The sequence below is a fragment of the Chiloscyllium punctatum genome, chromosome 11, assembly GCF_047496795.1.
Source record: "Chiloscyllium punctatum isolate Juve2018m chromosome 11, sChiPun1.3, whole genome shotgun sequence".
Lineage (NCBI taxonomy): Eukaryota > Metazoa > Chordata > Chondrichthyes > Orectolobiformes > Hemiscylliidae > Chiloscyllium > Chiloscyllium punctatum.
In genome coordinates this window covers 112767080-112783838 of record NC_092749.1, presented here as the reverse complement: position 1 = coordinate 112783838, position 16759 = coordinate 112767080, and the positions used below count along the sequence as shown (strand labels likewise).

The following is a 16759-nucleotide window of genomic DNA, read 5'->3' as shown; positions in this document are numbered from 1 at the left end:
CGTGAATTGGCATGAAGTTAGTGTAGGGGGTGTAAATGAACATGGTAGATGGCTGGAAAGATACGGAGTGTGGGTGGTGGTTTTAAGTGATAAGATGGCATGAATCAGAGTGAAGGGGGCATGGAGAGAGTGTGAGGGGTGAGGAGATGTGAGGCGTGAGGACATGTTGGCCAATGTTGGTTTTCATTGTCTTCCTTTCCCTGTCTTGAAAGAATGCCAGGGCACCAAGGCAAGATTCCAAACATTAAGACTGCCTCCACCCAGCTACGACCCCACCCCCCTTCACCCTTGAAACCAAAAATCTGAAGTTTTGGCTCACTTCCTCCCAGATTGCATTCATCTCTGACCTTGGAACGAGAATTCCAGCCACAAAATCTGTCTTGATACATGTGCCATTTCCTTATCTTTCTGTAGCATTTCCACTCTCTTACCTTTGACAGAACAAATGCTCACTTTAGTTGCACATTTCCTTTTCAGGTTCTTGAAGAAAGTCTTGTTGTTCATTTCTTTGTTGCTAAATGTTGGTAATGATTTATTGATAAATTGACTTCAATGAGAGCAGCTTAGTTAAGCAGTAATTTCAGATAATGTTGAGAAAGTTAAAAATCACAAAACACCAGGTTATAGTCCAACAGGTTTATTTGGAAGCACTAGCTTTTGGAGCACTGCTCCTTCCTGATTAAGGACCAGCGCTCCAAAAGCTAGTGCTTCCAAATAAACCTGTTGGACTTTAACCTCATGTTGTGGGATTTTTAACTTTGTACACCCCAGTCCAATACTGGCGTCTCCAAATCATAATATTGAGAAAGGTTTTTTTGAGTGAAATTGTACTTTCATTCTACTGTATCAATTTTACAATAAGATATAGATCATTACAAATTTTGCTGTTTTTAATAAGATTATGGACTCCATCAGCAACAGACACTTAGGGGTGACCTAATAAAGGTTTATAAAATCACGAGGGGCATGGATAGGGTAAATAGACAAGGTCTTTTCTCTAGGATGGGGGAGTCCAGAACTAGAGGGCATAAGTTTCGGGTGAGAGGGGAAAGATTTAAAAGGGACTCAAGGGGCAACTTTTTCACGCAGAGGAATGAGCTATCAGAGGAATTGGTGGAGGCTGATGCAATTACAACATTTAAAAGGCATTTGGGTGGGTATATGAATAGGAAAGGTTTAGAGTGATATGGGCCAAGTGCTAGTAAATGGGACGAGATTAGGGTTAGCATATCTGGTTGGCGTGGAGGATTTGGATGGAAGGGTCTGTTTCCGTGATGTACATCTCTATGACTCTATGACTCTACATCATTAATGCAAAATAGTATCTCATGATAGTTGAGCAACAGAACATTGTTTTATTGAGAGTCATGAACCAGAGTCTTCATCTTAATTATATCATTGCATCATGAGGATTGCAATAGTCTAAAAGCAAAATCCACTATCAACTCCTCAAAGGGGCTCAATAAAATTCTGCCCTTACCTGTGAAATAAAAAGGATTGCACAGCACAGAAACAGGCCATTTGGCCCAACATAAATCTTCGCTGCTCTTCATCCACCCTATCTAAAATATCCATCGCATTCACTGAACAGGGGCCCCATTCTCAGAATGAGGGGTACGCCATTTAGAACAGAGATGAGAAGAATTCAGAGGGTGGGAAATTTGAAATTGTCTACTCAAGAGAACATGGTGGAGCCTTGGTCATTGAGAATGAGATTTATCAATTTCTGGATGTTATAGACATCAAGAGATATGGGAATGCTGCTGAGAAATGACATCGAGATAGATAATCACCCATGATCTGGTTGAATGATGGAATCAGTTCAATGGGACGAATGGCCTATTCCTGCTCTTATTTCCTTTGTTCCACTCCTTCCTCACTCATGTGTTCATCCAGCTTTCCTGCATCTCAGTTTTTCACCTGTCATACTAATGGCAGTGAGTTCCATTTTCCAACAAGTCTCTGGGTAATGAATGTTCTCTTGAATTCGAATGATTTGGAAATGAATTTTAAGTAACAGTTGAGTCTCTACCTGATAAAATTGATCTGGACCTTGGTTTACAGAGTCCAACTGACAATAGTGTGGATGAAGCAAATGTTCTTATTGTCACAGATAACGAGATAATTACGCTACAGCATGGGACTTTGCAAATTCCACTTGGGCTTGTTGATACAGTGTGAATATTGGTAAATCAACAGCGAACATATTGATATGGACTTGTTAAATTAGTCAGCATAATGATATAATGTGAATAGTTCAATAATTTTAAAGCCTGTGGTTGAAATATTTACAACTGAAATGTTGTTTGAAAAATTAAATCCAATAATCAATTATTTCTGTCAAGATCACATCTAATTTTTTGATACTTTTCAATCCGTAAAGTTATCAAGATATAAAAAAAACCTAGAATTAGGCCATTTAGCCCATCGAGTCTGCTCCACCATTCGATCATGGCTGATATGTTTCTCAAACCCATTCTCCTGCCTTCTCCCATAAGTCTTAATCCTGTTACAAATCAAAAACACATCTATTTCTGTCTTAAATAGACTCAATGACTGGGCATCTGTAGGTCCTTCAGTAGATCCATAGAGTCACCACCCTCTAGCTGAAGAAATTCCTCCTCATTTCCCTTCACACTGAGGCTATGACCTCACTTCCTCGTCTCTCTTATTGGTGGAAACATCTTCTCCATATCCACTCTATCTAGAGCTTTCAGTATTCTGTGAGTTTCAATCAGATCCTCCCCTGATTCCTTTACATTCCATTGAGTTCAATTCCATAAAGGGGATTGTTGGCCTCTAGTTCTATTAGTTTCTTTTCTAATTTTTCATTCATGGGAGGTCAGCATCACTGGCTGAGCCAGTATTTATTGCCTGTCCCTAGTTGCCCCTTGGGAGGGTGATGGTGAGCTACCTCCTTGAACCTCTGCAGTCCATGTGCTGTAGGTCGACCCACTTTGGGAGGGAATTCTAGGAGTTTGACCCATTGACAGTGAAGGAACAGCGATATATTTCCAAGTCAAGCTGGTGAGTGGCTCAGAAGGGAAGTTGCAGGGGGTGGCATTCCCATCTATCTGCTGCCCTTGTCCTTCTAGATTGAAGTGGTCTTGGGTTTGGAAGGTACTGTCGGAGGATCTTTGTTGAATTTCTGCAGCGCATCTTGTAGATGGTACACACTGCTGCTACTGGGTGTCAGGAGTCAAGGGAGTGGGTGTGGCGCCAATCAAGAGGACTGCTTTGTCCTGAATGGTGTCAACATTTTTGACATTGCTTGATGTTGCAAATCACCTCTGAGTAAATGGGTCGGGTCTGCAGTCCTTGCCTCTTTTGCTGAGGGACTGAGTCCTGCCTGGACTATCGCTGACATTATCTCATCTTTCATCAGTAGTTCTGCTGTTCTCTTAGAGTAGTTTTGTTCTGGAGTTCAAAGGCATAAGCAAGTTCAACCCTCTCAGAAGAGTTAGATGCAAGGGGGTGAAATACTGTTTGAGGTGTTAGGCAGCAATATAAAGTGATCAAATCAGCTATAATCCAATTGAATTGCACAGCAGGCTTGAAGGGCCGATGGGCCTATGCCTGTTCCGAATTTGTGTGTTATTACTCAATGTAATGTCTCTACTTCCACCCCGTGTCATAGGGTCTAGAGGAGTGGTCAAAGGTATCACTGTGACTCTATTGATCTTGATAGAATAAGTGCCATGAATTCAGGTCTCCCTTGATTTCAGTAACAATATTTCAAGAAAGGAATCTTCATCACCTGGGCAAATGTGGGTTAATTAAAGAATCATGTGTGACGTACTTACTGGGCATTTCTCTTGGGCTAACTGAGAGGACTGTTGAGGGTAATACTGTGAATATGGTGTGTATGAACTTTGAAAAGACTTTTGATAAAGTACCATGTAAGTGTGACCTCTGATCAAATTCAAAGTTGTGGTTCCAGGGTAATTTTTGGACTGGATGAACATTTACAATAGAGATTCTCCAGTGGTGAAGATTCAGTCTCTTGCTCTTCCAGGTACACATGTAAGATATAGACCTTGAAATTAAGGACATGCCTCTACAACTTGCAGATGATAAAACAAAACTTGGAATTATTGTGAACTTATGGAGAATAGTGTTCTATAAGGGCTTCAGCAATCTGGAGCTACCTTGCATTGATATCAAAGATCTGCGCATCGATGCGTATGAATAGCACAGTGTGGGCGGAGTTAGAACACTCTACACCAGACCACTCTAGAATGAGGGAAAGTCTTGAGAGCACATGAAAATGAACACACAAATAAGATCCGTTAGTCGACACCCTAACTCGAGTGTAAGTTAGAATGTATAAGATTACAATGTATTGTGGTATTTAATATTAATGTACCATAAATATAGTTACATTGGAGTCAAAATCTGAAGACAGTTCTTGACTTGGCCTCCTCTTCAACCTGTCTGTCTCAGACCTAAACTCAAATCGTAGCATCAAACTACACAATCAAAGAGATGGTGCAGAATTTGAGATTAGAGTGGTGCTGGAAAAGCACAGTAGGTCAGGCAGTATCCAAGGAGCAGGAAAATCGATGTTTTGGGCAAAAGCCTTTCATCAGGAATTTATCGAGTAAAGTTTGACAGTGTCATGCGAAGAGATATTAGGCCAAGAAAGACAGCTATGACGAAGCATCTGAAAGGAGAGAGTGCTGGAGGGATTGGGAGCGCTGAGGAGAGAACACTAGAGTGTGGGGCCCAGAAATTTGAAAGAATGGAAGCTCATGGTAGGCCATTGAAAACTAGCAACGCAGAGGCTGGTAATGGTTATTGGGAAGGAATCCAAATGCCGTTATCCAAAACCTTCAGGAATCCTTTCTCCTTTCAATGTGCCTACATTGTTCTTGTCGTTTTGCTGTCATATTCTTTCAGGGTCTGTGAGAAACTGAGGTTCCTGAGGTGTGCCAGACAAAACATTGCAGAATATTTTATTCACTGTGTCAGTGTAGAAGGCAAGAAATGTGGATTCTGTTTCTGACTCTGTTGCAATACGGGCTCTCCACACAATAACCTTTAAAATACGTGTGAGTTTGTTTTAAAGAAATTATAATGGGCAGTGTTCCTGTAATGGCAAAGACGGTCCTATAGTTGTTCTCTGAGAATAACATGTCCACTATCTGCGCATTTAGCAGCAATGAATATAAAATAGCCAGGCTGACACACTTAATCCTATTGGTAATCCCTTGTAACACACGGAATTTAAAAACAAAATAATTCTCCCTGGCTATTTCCTTATGTGTGTGGTGGGGGGAGGGGGAGGGGCAGGCTAGACGAGACAAAAAAGTTCAAATGCAATCCCCCCAAATGAGGAGGTTTATGCAAAATCCATTGTTGATAAATACTGTGAAGCCATTCACCCTGAAACAATGGGGCGAATTAGCATGTTCCAGCTCAAGACTGTCAGCCATACTCTGATAGATTCTTAGCTGGAGATGGGAGGTCAGTCAGCAGTAATGCTCCGTCAGGATTCAGATATTGGCCACAATTTTTTTTTTTTGCTGGCTCTGAATCTCAGAGGAGCTTGACGGCTATTGAGAGCAAAAGGTGTGGTTTTGCTAAACACGATTAATTAAGAACGGCAATACTTGAAAAGCTGGAAGCCTTGACTGATGGTGTGGAAGATAATTACTTGACTGTCACTGGTCAGTGTTGTCATTAGGAAATGGATGTCCTCCCTGGTCAGATGATCATATTTCCACTGCTCTCAGAGATTTTATGATGAGTTCAGGGTGACCAGCACATTGTCAGTTATTCAATGCCAAAAGACCTCATGCATCCCAATTCATTAAAACACAGAGCCTTTTACAACCTGCATTAAGCGGGAATGACAAGTGAAGATTAATGCTAGTCTTAAAGTGACACAACAATTTAATTGTCATAACCCATTATAAACTGAAGTCCTCTTCTACAGTTTTTGTACAGGCACCAATGATGCAGAAATTGTGTGACATTTTCAGAAATTGCTGCTGGTTAATCAAGCTATTAAAATTGACGGCAAGACATGAGTTTCTTTCTGTAATTAAAATTCTCGGCCTTGGTTTTAAATCCCTCCCTGGCCTGGCCTCTCCTCTCCTATCTCTGCAATCAGTGCCACCACCCTCGCTAAGCCTCTGTAGCCTTCTCAACTGGCTAGGCCAAATCCCCAGCTTCGAGAAAGCGAGGACTGCAGATGCTGGAGATCAGAGCTGAAAAATGTGTTGCTGGAAAAGCACAGCAGGTCAGGCAGCATCCAAGGAGCAGGAGAATCGACGTTTCGGGCATAAGCCCTTCTTCAGGAATGAGGGCTTATGCCCGAAATGTCGATTCTCCTGCTCCTTGGATGCTGCCTGACCTGCTGCGCTTTTCCAGCAACACATTTTTCAGCTCAAATCCCCAGCTTCATCTGCTCGGGCCAGTGGTTGCCATCCCTTCAGCTGGGATGCAAATTCCGGGATCTCCGCCCCTCCCTAAAACCCCTCTCCTAACACACGCCCCCCCCCCCTTCATCTTCACACCTCCAACCTTCCCAGACACTCTTTAAACCTGCTGCCTTTGTGCAAACCTTTGGTGGTCCCTCCTGGTGCCCTGCCACGCAGCTCAATGTCAGATTGAGCTTAAAAATGTTCCCATGAGGCGGGTGATATATAAATGGAAGTTGTTGTTGTTCCGGTGATGCGTAACAGACCAGCAGCCTGCCTTTTGTGAGGGTGATGTTGAGCAGCAGCAAGATTAGTGTGGTGCTGGAAAAGCACAGCAGGTCAGGCAGCATTTGAGGAGCAGGAGAATTGACATTTCTGGCAAAATTCGGGCAGATTCCCAATGAAGGGCCTGAAATGATTTGGAGATGCTGGTGTTGGACGGGGGTGTACAAAGTTAAAAATCACACATTCTCCACAACCATCTGATGAAGGAGCAGCGGTCCGAAAGCTAGTGCTTCCAAATAAACCTTTGGACTATAACCTGGTGTTGTGTGATTTTTAACTTTATCCACCCCAGTCCAACACCAGCACCTCCAAATCTTAAAAACACATGAGCCAGCAACAGGAGGAGGCCATTCAGCCCATCAAGTATGCTCTGTCATTCAGTACGATTGTGGCTAATCCCATCTTGGCCTCGACTCCACTTCCCTGTCCATTCCCCAGAATGGCTTCGTTGAAAACCTTCTCCCCAACAAGTATTTGAATTTACCGAGATGAAGAAAAAGTGAGGACTGCAGATGCTGGAGATCAGAGTCGAGAGTGTGTTGCTGGAAAAGCGCAGCAGGTCAGGCAGCATCCGAGGAGTAGGAGAATTGACGTTTTGTGCATAAGCCTTTCATAAGTTTCCAGATAAAGGGCATTTGCCCGAAACGTCGACTCTCCTGATCCTCGGATGCTGCTTGACCTGCTGTGCTTTTCTGAGATGAGGAGCAATTTCTTCAGCCAGAGGTTGGTCAATCCATGAAACCCATTGCGACAGAGGGTTGTGGTGCCCAAAGGTATGGGAGACAATGACCGAATGGTGTTATCGCTAGACTCTTGACTCTGGGAACCTGGATTCAAATCCTGCCATGACAGCTGTTATAATTTGAACTTAGTAAAATCTGGACCAGTGTAATGATGACAGTGTTGATTGTTAGGAAAACCCATCTAGTTCACTAATGTCCTTCAGGGAACAAAACTGCCACCCTTACCTGGCCTACATGTGACTCCAGACACAAAGTGATGTGGTTAACTCTTAACTGCCCTCTGGGCAATAAATGTTGGTTCAGTCAGCAACATTCTCATTCCATAAGGAATTTTTAAAACATCATGGAGTGTCTTAAAGACAGAGATAGTTAGGTTCTTGATTGTAAGGGGCTGACATGTTCTGGGGAGAAGGCAGGAGAATGGAGGTTGAGAAATATGTCAGCCATGATCGAATGGTGGAGTGGACTCAGTCGGTTGAATGGCCTAATTCCCCATGTTGAAGCAGTGAATTCCACAGATTCACAATCCTTTGAGGGAAGTAATTCCTCCGCATCTGTGTTATAAAAGTCTGCTACCCCTCACCTGGGAAACTATGACCCCTGGGTCTGAATTGCCCCATGTCTACTCTGTCAATCCCCTTTCATATCCCACAAACCTCACAGCACCTCCTTGTGGCTGACCATGTGCACGGCAGCTAAAGGAGACTGGGGAGGCTCTGCTGGAGAGTACCTGGTACAGAATGATCCCAAAGCAGCAAGTGGGGGAGGGTGGGAGAAGATAGGGGATGCAGCTTCCGAGAAGATGAATAAACAATGGCTATTTGTATGTCCTGTCACCTGGCAAAGGCACAGGGTCGTTCCTCAGCAGCTGTTATTCTCACCAGCTGCATCTTTCATCCAAGCAGCTGTCCATGTTTCTAGTCACCATTGAAGCATCAGATCAGCCAATGGTGATGTGCACAGCCAATGAAATGATGAGAATGATTTATGATGTCGATAGCATATCCAGAGCCATAACACGTGGAAAGTGACGATTCGCAATCAGGAATTTCATGTGGTTCTCTGTCAACCAGCAGAGAGAACAGCCTTTACCACTTCCACAATGAGGGGAATGGATCTATGATCTCCAGAACGTCAGCAATAAGTGGCAATGTGTTCGACAAAGCAGTGTCTAGCACTCAGAAAGATCTGCACTTCTAGTGACCAGATACTCACGATTAATTTGAAAACACCCAAGCCTCTCCTTTGTTCCCTAATGACACTCTGCCCAGTTACTGGGACAGTGCACTCACACTCAGATATTCACAATTTGGAGATGCTGGTGTTGGACTGGGGTGTACAAAGTTGAAAATCACACAACACTAGGCTATACAACCACCTGATGAAGGAGCAGCGCTCTGAAAGCTAGTGCTTCCAATTAAACCTGTTGGACTATTACCTGGTGTTGTGTGATTTTTAACTCGGATGTTCACAATCACTTACATTCGCAAGCTCAAATGCACAGACTCACTCACTCATACAGCACACACTCATTCTCATACACAAATACACATTCACAACCACACACACAAACTCACACGTACACACTCACTCACTCACACACTCATACAAAAACTCACATGCACACACTCATTCACTCTCTCACAAATGCATACTCACTCATTCACTCCCAAACTCACTCTCATACAAATGCACACACACAAACTCGCAGTCACACTCACTCACACATACACAAACTTGCACTCACTCACTCACACAAACTCACACACACACTCAGTCACACAATCAGACACAAAGTCACACTGAGACACAGATCAACACATACTCAGGTACACTTATGCATTAGCTCATTCAAGCGTACACACTTACACACTCACACACACTTACACACTCACATACATTCAGATTGCACAAGGCAGTTACAGCCACAAGAAGTTAACTGACCTCATAAGGTCAACTCTGTCCATCAGGATGTAGAGGATAGTTCCAGGAGAAGCAAACCAGAGTGTCCCGAGAGGTCAGTGCTTGTTACTAATGTTGAGTGAGAATATTTCTGTAGATGTAATGTCATTGCAATCTTAACTGTCTCACAAGAGACTGTCATGTATATTAAGTGTAATGTAACTCATACCAAGTTATATGCAATTCTCTTCATCAGGATTGAGTCTATCTCCTGCCTGGAATGTTGCCTGTGCATCCTTGCCCACATGGTGCCAGTGCCTTAGACTGAATCCAGCAAGAAAGGTTGGTGACAGTGAATCCCTCCAAGGCAGGCCAGCAGAAACCAACATGTATAAGGACCCACTATCACAAAAATACACACATACACATTCAATCACACACATACACGCTCATACACACTCATTCATAGGTGTACACACTCACTAATTCATAAAAGTACACACTCATTTACACACAAACACACTACTCATTCACAAAAAATACACACTCATCTGGACTGCATTGATTAACAGACCATCCAGTATAGGTTAGATCAAAATGGCCACCAGGTCCACAATTTCAATAGATTGTTAGACCCGCTTACTAACACTCGCTCACTTAATCACATACTCCCTCACAAATTCATGCACTCATTCATACTGTCTCTCACAAATTCACACACTCATTTGCACTGTCCCTTACAAATTAATACACAAGCACTTATTCAGACACAGTCAAATTCAGACACAGTCAGGTGACACTTGTCACCTGCACGCTTTAATACACACACACATACACACACAGAGAAACATATTAATATATACACTGTCTCGCACAGAATCAGATACACACGCCTGGACCAACACTGCCACCACCCGCCCCAAACACACATGCACAAAAGTGCATTAATACATACTTTCACACATAATCAGGCACATACATACAAATATGCATCAATATATATTCTCTCATGTGAAAGCATGGTGCTGGAAAAACACAGCAGGTTGGGCAGCATCCGAGGAAGGTCCTGATGAAGGGCTTATGCCCGAAATATCGATTCTCCTGCTCCTCGGATGCTGCCTGACCTGCTGTGATTTTTCCAGCACCACACTCCTGACTCTGATCACCAGCATCTGCAGTCCTCACTTTCACCAATACTTTCTCATGGACACACTCTGCCAGATATACACACAAATACACAAACATATACTCGCTCTCAAACACACATTCACAATTCACACACGCAAGTAATACACTGTTGTTTATCCCCGCTGTTATCAGACTTATGAACGAACCTCTCGTATATTAGAGTTGAGCTTTCTCTGTACCTTCTCTGTAGCTATGACGTTATATTCTGCATTGTATTTTATTTCCCTGATGTACTTATGTCAGGTGTGATTTGTCTGGAAAGCACGCAAAACCATACTTTTCACTGTGTCTCGATACGCGTGACAATAATAAATCAAATCACATCTATGTGCACACATTGATTACACATGCACTAATATACGTTTGCATACAATCAAACACATGCTAGTATAGATTCATAAATACACACACACACACACACACATTAATGTATACTCATTCACTCATCCACCCTGTCACACAGTCACTCTCTCACACTACTCACAAAAGTTGAAAGGTTGCCATAAGCAAGTGCTCATTAAGTTGCTTCATACATTTCAAGACAGAACAAGTAAACCTCCAATTAGGAGATGTTTTGCCAATTGCACAGCCAGTTGTGGAGTCATAGAGTCACACAGCACAGAAACAGACCCTTCTGTCCAACTCATCCAAACCAACCAGGTTTCCCAAACTAAACCAGTTCCAGTTGTCTGCGTGCGGCCAATTTCCCTTTAAACCTTTCCTATTTCTGTATCTGTCCAAAGGTCTTTTAAATGTTGCAACTGTACTATCCTGTACCACCTCATCTGGCAGCTCGTTCCATATATGCATCAACCTCTGTGTGAAAAAGTTGTTTCCCTTTTAAATCTTTTCCCTCTTTCCTAACACCTATGCCTCTATTCCATAGGGACTTCTCTTCCATAGGGAAAGCAATTTTTGCTATTCACCTTATCTACGCCCCTCACGGTTTTATAAACCTCTATAATATCACCCCTCAGCCTCCGACACTCCACGGCAGAAACGCCTAGCTTATCCAGCTACTCGTTACATCTTAAACCCTCCAGTCTCAGTAACATCCTTCTAAATCGTTTCTTCACCCTTTCCAATTTATTAATATCCTTCCTGTAGCAGGGCAAACAGAACTGCACCCAGTATTCCAAAAGTGGCCTCATTAATTTCTTTACAATTGCAACATGACACCCCAACTCCTACACTCAAAGGTTTGAGCAATGAAGGCAAACATGCTAAATGCCTCCTTGACCCCCCTGTCTACCTATGACTTCATTTTCACGGAATTACCTACCTGAACCCATAGGTCTGTCTATTGAGAGCACTCCCCAGTGCCCTACTGTTAATTGTGTAAGTCCTGCCCTGGTTTGTTTTACCAAAATGCAACGCCTCACATTTATCTGAATTAAACTCCATCTGCCGCTCCTCGGCACTTTGTGGCTATGGGTACACAGTTACCGGGATGGGGTAGGGGAAAGGCATTGAATTATTGGATCAGCCATGATTGTATTGAATGGCAGGGCAAGCTCAATGGGCTGAATGGCCTACTCCGGTTCCAATGTTTCCTCAGGTAAGGAGATTCAGAACTGTCCAAGATAATGGACAGGTACTAAGGCTCTACACAACTGCACTCAAACCCTTTTGAGAGTTTTGTGTTTCTGGAATCCACATTATGGGAGCGAATTGTTAGCACTGGAGAAGGTGCAGAGGAGATTTACCAGGATGTTGCTGAGCTGCAGAATTTCAGTTATGTGGAGAGATTGGTGATTGCATGGCTCATGAACATCTGATGAAACCTTCCTCAGAGAGCACAGCAGAATGGATTTACCTTTTGAAAAACGATGTTCATTTTCACTGGATCGAATGAAGGGCTGGTGGTACCTCTGTGGGATTCCGACACAGTATGAACATTGTTTATAAAGAGTTAAAGCACTCAAACTTGTCTTCAATATTGCAGGTAGATTTTAATCCGACTGTAAATTATCTCTGACTTGTTTAGATCCTTCTGGTATTTTGAGAGTCCAAACTCAACCAGCGTCCATGGCTCTATACTCCCCTTGTACAGTTCAGGACGACAATTAAATCCAAACAAAATATTCTGGACGGAGCTGAACTCAGAACTTGCACTTTTTTTTAATGTGCAATGTACGTTTTGGCAGCAAAGACAGTCATTGGGTTTTCACACAAATCATCATGTGAAAGTACGACACCAAACATGGAGAGATAAATATTCTTGAAACAAAACGAAGATCATCAATGGCTGTTCTAGTTTTTGTCAGGGGTGGGGAGGAGACACGTTGCCCTTGACATTGAAAGGTTAAAAGCTAAACATGGAATTATAACAGAAATGCCACATTGCAGTAACTAATATGTTTGTGATATTTTCTGATTTGGATTTGCTAAGTTCTGTTGGTACAGTACATTCCAGTTAACTCTGACACCTTCCAAAATGGCCCACGTTTGACAGCTCCTTGTACTTGATCTTGAAAAATAACCTATTTGGCATTCCCTTGGCTTTACCGGGTGACTTCAGTGGGAAAGAATGTGAATTATACGTTGAAAATAAATATGCACAAGAAATTACAACTATGTCTGAATGACCCTCTACCTCGGAATGTCTTGAACTGTGAGAATTAGAAAGACAGGAAATATGTGAATAGCATGACACTTGAAAACTCAGAATTCCTTATTTGGAGTCTGCAAAGGCATGCAAGCACTACTTATATAAACTGAAGGCTGAGTTTCCTGTTCATTACAGATTTGGACCTTGAACTATTCCATTTATAGTTATCCTTCAAAATAATAGCAAGTGTGGGGCCATTTACAAAGCAATCTGTGCATCAAACAAAATCTGGCAGAGTGAAGCATGTTTTCCCTGACAGACAGTATGGCAATGATCAGCTCCCACCCGCCCTTTGCTGGATGTTCACTTAATGTTTGGCGGGAGTAATGGAGAGAGGGATCTCCTAGGATTTACCCTCCTCAGACAGCACCTTTCACCTCTGCCATCTGGAAGCACATGGGCAGTTGATCTATGTGGAACACTACCAGCTGCAGGTTCCCCTCCAAGCTCACCATCCTGACTTGGAAATATATCGCTGTTCCCGTAGTGTCGCTGGGTCAAAACCCTGGAACTCCCACCTTAATGGCCATGCGGATCAACCTACAGCACATGGACTACAGCTCACCACACCTTCAGTGAATGGACATTGCAGTGAGAAAGAAAGACTTTAAAGAAAGGACACATCATTTATGGCAAATAAAGTTAAAGATAGTATCAAATTGAAAGAACAAGCATATACTTTTGCAAAAGTAAGTGGCTGATTGGAATAGTAGACAGAAATTTTGAATTGATTTGATTTATTGTCACATGTACAGGGAAAAGTTTTGTTTTGCAAGCAGACTAATTGTAGCAAACAAAGTTCATTGGGTGCTTCGACAGAGCGAGACATAACGAACAGCAAAGAACAACCAAAAGAGTAAGAAATTAGATTACGAGAGGGGGTTGCTGAAAACATAAAAATGGATAGTAAGAGTTTCTACAGCTATTGAACTTGAATTGAATTCATTCATTGAGGAAGGAAAAATGGAAAGGAAAATACACTACTTATTGCAGAACTCTGAGGAATCTGAGTCCTTGGACATGAATCACAAAACATTAGATTGTAGGTATAGAAAGTGATTAGGACAGCAAATGGAATATTGTTTACTGGAAGTAGAATGGGATATAAAAGTAGGGATGTTTTGTCTGAACTGTTAAAGTGTTGCTGAGACCACATCTGTTCTCAGTTTTGCTCTCCTTCTGTCAGTCAGGATATAAATGCGTTAAAAGTAAGTTCAGAGAAAGTTCCATCAGCTGATTACTGGGAATGAGGGATTGCCTTGTGAAGAAGGGTTGGATAGATTGACTCTTTATCCCATGGAGTTTAGAAGAATGAGATATGTTAATGGATCATGTAAGATATTGAAGGGACTGGACAGGATGTTTCCACTTCAGGGTGAGACTGTCTAACAGTAAGGCATCTCTCATTTAGGATGGATATAGGAAGAACCTCTCCTTCCTCTGAGAGGGTCATGAGTCTTTGAACCCCTCTTCCTGGAGAACAGTGGAAGTGGAGTCATTCACTGTTTTTAAGGTTGAAGTAAATAGATTTGTAATTGACAGGGGGAGTCAATGGTTTTCAGGGTTGTCAGAAATAGGGAGTTGAGACCACAGTCTGATAGTCAATGATTGTAGTGAATGGTGGAACAAGCTCAAGGGGCTGAATAGCTTGCTCCTGCACCTAATTTGAATGTGGGTACACTTTAAAACCTCCATGGCACCTCTGAAGGAAGCAGGGAAATTAAGGAACAAGGACAGCAGCTGGAACATAAAGACAAATGTCAAAGCTCCAAGGGATCAGTGGCCTTCATAAACGGAGGAATAGTCTATTTGTGTTTGCAGCTAAAGTAACATACAACCCACTGATTGGAGGCAAGTAGCTATGTCCCTGATTGTCATCACCACAGCCTTCCAGTAGTTATTTTCCATATGGGAAGAAATTACAAAAACATTGACAGAACAGCCAAGGCATGTTATCTGTTTCCTTTGACCTTTTCGTGCAGTCTCTGCCAATGAGCGGCGTTGCATCAATCCTCACTGAGGGGTTTAACATGCTGGATGTGGAAGGGATGTTCCCTCTCATGGGGGAGAGTCGAGATCAAGGGATCATGCACTTAAGATGGAGACAAGGAGCTTATATTTCATCTCAGACTGTTTGGAACGCTCTCCCCCAGAGAGCACTGGAGGAAAGATTGTTGAATATTTTGAAGGTGATTCTAACTTACCAGAGAGTCAAAAGTTATGGAAGGGTCAGCAGTGATGTGGAGTTGAGGTCACAACCTGATCAGCCATGATGTTATTGAATGGTGGAACAGGGCCAAGGGATTGAACAGTCTACTCCATCTCCTCATGGATTTGATGGTCAACACTACCCAATTTCACCCTCACCACTCACCTCTCCTCTATCTCTGTCTCTCTCTCTCTGTCACTAGGTCAGGGATCCAACTCTGGGAATAAGCAATTCTGATGTACTTCACTGCACGAGAGACAACACCCAAGAGTGACCAAGGAGTATGCTACTAAAATCTGGTTGTGGCCCTACATTCAGCTAGATCCGTTCCTGTTTGAGGATGGAGGCTGGGACAAGTTCTCAACCCAAACTGGAGACAGCCTATTCCATCTCACACTGTCCGGGAAACAGCTCGGCCAAGGACCATTGGAACTCAGACCCTGCAATGGACCAATCAGACAGAGCACCGGGATGGGTTCAACAACACCGAGAGAATGGCGATTAAATCACTGGGGCGTTGTTATACCACAACCCGACAAGCAGTAACATAACTCACCCAGAGATCCGTGTTTAACTAAATCACATAACACCAGGTTATAGTCCAACAGGTTTATTTGGAAGCACTAGCTTTTGGAGCACTGCTCCTTCATCAGGTAGCTAGTGGGACAGGATCATAGGACACAGAATTTATAGCAAAAGATCACAGTGTCATACAACTGATGCGATGTATTGAACAAACCCAGATTGTTCTGTACACTTGCAGAGTCTGAAAACAACTCTTCAATTAACTCCATAATAACAATGAAAATCAATAGCCTCATGTAACTCTCAACACAAAGTCCCAGGTGAAATAAATTTAACGTCCCGCTATGTCAAAAGAAATTAAAACAATTTTTAAAAATGTACAGTAGATGCTTCTCATTTAATTTCATTACAGATTATATGCTTTGACAGTCTTTGTGTGTAAGTTCAGAGATGACTGGCTGCTGTGTTGTAAATCTATGAAGTGAAGATTAAGATAACAATCTGGGCTGCTACAATCAGATATCATGTACATTTCTGTCCATTAGCAGAGATACTGAATATCTACATCTCCACGACCAAACAGTGTTTCAGGAGTTTACAAATATTAATTCGAAGTTAGTTCCATGTTTCATTCTAAGTGGCAGATGTATTGCGTAGAGACCATTAGCTGCCATGCTACTTAAGTCAGGTGCTGACAATTCCATGATTGGCCTCATCATTTACTTGGATGTAAACAACAGTGTTCTTCCCAAGCTCCCAGTTTTCCATTCCCAACACATCCTTCAGCTCATGAGGGGTAAACACACTCACAGACCCGCTGACCGCATTACATCTGGTCAACGTGGCTCACCCCCATTCTCTGAGCAAGACG

At 42.6% G+C, this 16759-nt stretch overlaps 1 long non-coding RNA gene across 1 annotated transcript in view; it reads left to right on the top strand.

Annotated features, from left to right (window-relative positions):
• LOC140483347 (uncharacterized) overlaps positions 1-16268 on the top strand; it is a 77652-nt gene extending 61384 nt beyond the window's left edge. The window contains exon 2 of the long non-coding RNA XR_011961930.1: positions 15566-16268. This is a non-coding gene — a long non-coding RNA (uncharacterized lncRNA). The remainder of the gene's footprint in view (positions 1-15565) is intronic.
• The last annotated feature ends 491 nt before the right edge of the window (positions 16269-16759 follow it).